General features: G+C 38.2%; 1 pseudogene; it reads left to right on the top strand.

The window, feature by feature from the left end:
- The first annotated feature begins 774 nt into the window (after positions 1 to 774).
- On the top strand, positions 775 to 5544 carry LOC116398052 (solute carrier family 22 member 21-like; annotated as a pseudogene).
- Positions 5545 to 5606: the final 62 nt, after the last annotated feature.

Below are 5606 nucleotides of genomic sequence, written 5' to 3'. Positions count from 1 at the left end.
GACCTCCATCAGTAAAGAGACCATCAGAGAGAAGATGGTCTGTTTCTATAGAGTTATTCTTAATGCTCGTCATCGGAGCCACCGGGTCAGATTCTGGTGAAACCAGATGAACTCATGCAGGTTCACCAGAAACTCCTCCAGCTCAGAATCCAGCAGAGACCGGTCCACCGTGGACAGACCCAGATCCTCCAGCAGAGACCGGTCCACCGTGGACAGACCCAGATCCGGCTTCTCCTGCAGCCTTGGACCTGCAGTCGGAGCTCCGGAGGGAGGAGGAGAGCTCCACTCCCGGCAGCAGCAGCGTCTCCTCCCCCTCCTCCTCCAGGAGCAGAGCTTCTCCTCTCTGGGAGCCAACACCGACACCACGCTGCTGGAGACCCAGGACGTATTGCTGGACCCGCTGGAGGGAAGGGAGGCAACGGGAGAACCAGGACTGAGAGGGGCAGACTGTCAGACCCTGCTGCAGTAGAATGAGAGGTTTTCTAAAGGGAGTCTGGTGCTCAGAAACACTACCACTTTCGTCCACACAAAAAATCAACACAAAATAAAAGTTCGTACTAACTTTAAAAAGGTCTAATCCCATTGAACAGTCCTAAAGTTGAGAGCCGTGTGGAGGCTGTTCGTCAGTCAAAGATTTGCTCTGAATAACGAAATTAGTAAGTAAGCTTTTAAAAAGTGATCATATGTTTCACTTTATTACTACAAAAGCAAAAGTCCACATGAGATGTTTCTCATCTTTACAATGTCATTGTAGCTTTAACTGAAGAGTGAGAAAATGTGTTTATTTTACAGTGGGACTTGGTCTGTGAGAATGCATACAAATCTCCACTGGCCACATCTCTCCATTACGTTGGTGTTCTAGTGGGAGGGTTTCTCTCAGGCCAGATATCTGACAGGTCTGTACTGTACCCATCATTGTGTAAAATAACAGTCCAATTCTACAGTTAGGGATTAAAGTAACTATAATCTGTATTTCTTACACAGGTATGGAAGGAGGCCAGCACTCTTTCTCACGATGCTTCTTCAAAGTGTGTGAATCACAGCACAGATATTCTCCCCGAGTTGGGAGATCTTCACCTTCATTTTCTTCTTCGTTGGTGCCGGGGGATATTCCAACTATACCATTGCCTTTGTGATGGGTGAGGCTTTTGATCATGCAATGCTTGATGTGTTTAGGCTCATAAATGTCATAATGGCCACTCTGAACTGGAAGGTGATACCTTAATTAACATTTCCCCGAACAGAACTGACTAAAACAATGTTTCTCAGGTTTGCATTGACCATTTTTCATATAATGTTTGACACCCACAGGTACAGAAATTCTAAGCCCAAAAGCCAGAGTGTTCTTCTGTTATAATAACAGAAATGTGTTTAAGTATCATTTTACATTTATATAACTGCATGTACAATATTTTAACACTTGAATGAACAATAATCAAATGCAGAGACAGTTATTTAACAATATGTTAGTGAGTAGTTACTTTTATACAGTCTTACAGTTACAACCGGCCCTTTGAGGGAAACATGATGCTGATGTGGCCTGGAGTGAAAATGAGTTTGACACCCCTGGCTTAAATGATGTATAAAACTATTCATACTGGAAAGAAACCAAGTAGAAACTTGGTGCTTTTCCAGAATGTTGTTTCAAGAAAAAACGCTTTTGTGTAGTCAAAGATGGAGGTTGTTTGTCTCCACTTTACTCTAACTTCTCCAATATTAGTATTTATTTATGTTCATGAAAGAACAGGAAGACCTTCGCCTAGCTTAGAGTTCATCCTTATGGTAATAACATTGCTTTAGGAGCAACAACATTCAGACAGATGGCATAACCACGGCTTTTCTCAAGAATTTATGACTTTATAACCTTGAACCTTTTGTTTTTTTCTCATGACTGAGTCACTTCAAGTTTATTTCTTGTAAATGTAAGATTTCCATCTCCCCAGCTCTAAAATTATGATTTTTTTTTTTTAACCTAAACAGCCCCTTATACGTCGTTGTGAATCCATACTGCAGTATTTGTGGAGTAATTTATATTTTGGTAGCCCAGTAAAGAAGGGTTCCCAAAGAAAGGCCTCTTCATCTGAGGTGGAGAAGTTAACCAGATGTGCATTTGCCAAACAAACGACATAATCATCACAACTGAAGCCTTCTCTCTTATGAAACCCCAAAAATACTGTTTTAAAATACTTCCAATTTAGCATTAATATCTAAACCTTTGTGGGGTTTGTTGTTTATCACCAACCGTAGTTGTAGTGGGTGTTTCCTGCTCTTCAGCCGAAGGAAATAGTAATGAACCCGTTCGGGCTTTGTGTGACAGAAGGAGGCAATAAAAGGACCTCAGGTCAAAGCTGATATCGTTGGTTTGGCAAATGCATGTCCTTACAAACTCCATTACTCAACTTGTTCTGGCTGATTAGACTTAAATGCTCAGAGCTTTGAGGGGAATTTATTTGGTCACAAATATTTATGGTTTAATTTCAACAAAGCTAACAGTATACGCGCTCACAAAGTCCTGAGAAGAGGTCTAATCAGTCAGATTGACATAGTTTGCATTTGCTTTTTGGTCAACAATTTGTTACAATAAATGGTGGTGTGACCAGCCCCCCCTTAGGGTCATGGTTAAGGACCACAGACTTGTTTGGTTTAGTGCACTTTGTCTTGCTGATATGGTTGTATCCCTGTGTTTCACCACTACAGGTTAGTCCCAGAGTCTCCTCGCTGGCTGCTCTATCAGGGAAGAGTGAAGGAGGCTGAGGTCATACTGAGAGACGCTGCCAAGAGTAATAACATCGAGGCTCCAGAAGCCATTTTTACACAAGCTGAGGTAGCTCGTTTTGATAATTATCACGTGATAAACATCAACTGCAAATGCCTCAGAGGTCCTAAAATGTCAAAATCAAACTAAACCTTGAAATTGGCCTTGAAAGTTTAGGGCTCATTTTAAACAGTAGATGGTGTTTTAAGTAATTTTCAACCATGAAATGCCAATTTGGGGTATAAAATGGTACAAAATGTCAATATTAACACCAGCATTTATGTGTTTCATCACAGTACAGTCATGTTATTTAGTTTATAACTTAAAAAACATGTTATAGTGTGCAGTCACTCAGCAAACAGGAAGAAAACGGGGTCGTAAGCTGTTGCCCTGGAAAGAGAACGGCAATGAAACGGTCTCTATGTTTGTGTGGGAGGTTGTTTTTGGACCTTTTCACATTTTAATTCATTGTTAATTGTTTCTTCTTCTTTTTTTCCGCCAGATCCACAAAGCACTGGCTATGAAAGACAAGAAATACAACATTTCGGTTATCGTGAGCAGCTGCAATATGTTCTCTGTTACAGTACTGTGTTCACTTCTGTGGTACGTGGACAATTTCCTCACGACATAAAAATGTGTTAAAAGCATATAAATATATATATATATATATATATATATGCAGTATATATGTATATATATATATATATATATATATGCAGTATATATGTATGTATATATATATATATATAGATATATATATATATATATATATATACTGCATATACACAGCTATAAACATAGTCAAATATTTGCACGCAAGTTTTTTGCATTTTCAGATTGTTTATTTGTCGCGTCCCTCGGGTGTAAAGCTCTTAACTGTGTTTTTTTTGTTTTTATGTCCTTAGATATACAGAGTGTTCCCGTGGTGCTTGACATTTTGGGAAAGTTCTGCATGACGTCAGCGTTTTGTGTGGTGTACACCTACACGTCAGAGCTCTTCCCCACTGTTGTCAGAAACACAGCAATGGGTTGTTGCTCCATGGCTTCTCGCATTGGAACCATCATCGCCCCCTTTATCATTTATCTGGGTCAGTATATTTAGTTTTTCATTTCTCTGACCCAAACAGGCGCAGATGCGGAAGTGTCTAAAAACGTGCATTCTCTCTAGTGTCCATCAGGGGGCGACTCCTCTGGTTGTATAGAAGTCTATGAGAAAATGACTCTACTTCTCTCTTGATTTATTACCTCAGTAAACATTGTAAACATGAGTTTATGGTCTCAATCTCTAGTTTCAAGTCTTCTTCAATACAGCATGATGTTCATTTTGTACATTATGGTCCATTTAGAGTCAAACAGACCATAAAGCAGGGGATGCTTTAGGGCGGGGCTACTGTGATTGACAGGTCTCTACCAGAGACGTATGCGGCGTCTCTACATCACTCCTCCGCAGTCCAAATATGGTCACTTCTGTTCATTGGTTGCCAAAAAACAACATGGCGAAATCTATATTCTGTATATATATATATATATATTTAATTTTCAAGCAAAACTGCCAAAGATTGTCTGGTTCCAGCTTCTCAAATGTGACAATAAGCTGTTTTACTTTGTCTTGTATGACAGAAAATTAGAGATTTAAACTGAAGGCACGACCTTGGCCTCATATTGAATGTTTCAATTTTTTTATATTTCATAAACTTAACAACTGATTGATTAATCCAGAAAATAACCAGCAGATTTATTGAGTCCCATGCGTTTTGAAGTGTCTTATTTCTGTTAACAATCATTGTACAGAAAGCGTACTATGTTTGTTTGTTTGTTTGTTTTATCAAAAATTGCACTCAGCTATTACTCAAAGGATATTTTGAATGTGTTTTTTGCAGGACAATACTACAAGGCGCTCCCATACATATTGATGGGAGGTCTCGCCATTTGTGGCTCCGTCTTGTGTTTCGTGCTGCCAGACACTTTTGGGAAGGCTTTACCAGAGACCGTTTCACAAATGCAGCAGATACGCAGGTGAGTTTACACTGTTGACATTATGTTTGTTTACTGGACAATGTTTCACCATCTGTCAGACTTTACGGATATATATATATATATATATATAGATATATAGATATAATTTTATAAAAATAACAAAACATTTTTATTATTTTATAAAAATATGTATGATTCAATTTTTTATAAAATAATAAAATATTTTTATTTATAAAGTCTTGTTTTGTAAATACTTAAATCCTAATTTGGAAATGGGGAAACAGCTGTTACATGTTATTTGTCTGGAAACGCAATAAATAAAGTTTGAAAGAAAAAACTAAAAATGTATAACAAACAGAGAACAGACAAGCGTTGTTTACTGGTTACCATTTATACTTCCTGTTTGTTTTATTTTGTTATTAAAGGGCTTAATCATTTATTTTGTTGACCTTTACTGTCTCTGCTGTTACTCTGTTACTAAATGTCGTCTCATTGTCCGAACAGGAGGAGAGGAAGAAAAGAAAAGGAAGCAGAAAAAGAAGAGAGCTCGGCTGATTATCAGAGTAAAGAAAGCAAGTTCTAGCATCAGGTTATGATTTTTGAAGCATTTTACTCACCTGTTTGCTTGTAAAGATGTGTGAAATTCTGTATGATGTTTGTTTTTTAAATGTCCCATACTGTCGCCCACTTAAGTTATTGTGAAGCACGCCCATTTTTTTTAATAAATTGAATGTTTGACACAACAAATGTGAGACTGGAGGGCAGCAGTGTTAAATCATTTAATGAATCATAAACATTACACGATTTCACCACTAGAGGGCAGCAGGGTTAAATCATTTAATGAATCATAAACATTACACGATTTAACCACTAG

Source organism: Anarrhichthys ocellatus, unplaced genomic scaffold (genome assembly GCF_004355925.1).
Source record: "Anarrhichthys ocellatus isolate YVR2014 unplaced genomic scaffold, GSC_Weel_1.0 scaffold78, whole genome shotgun sequence".
In the NCBI taxonomy this organism is placed as follows: domain Eukaryota; kingdom Metazoa; phylum Chordata; class Actinopteri; order Perciformes; family Anarhichadidae; genus Anarrhichthys; species Anarrhichthys ocellatus.
This window is presented reverse-complemented; position numbering and strand designations above follow the sequence as displayed.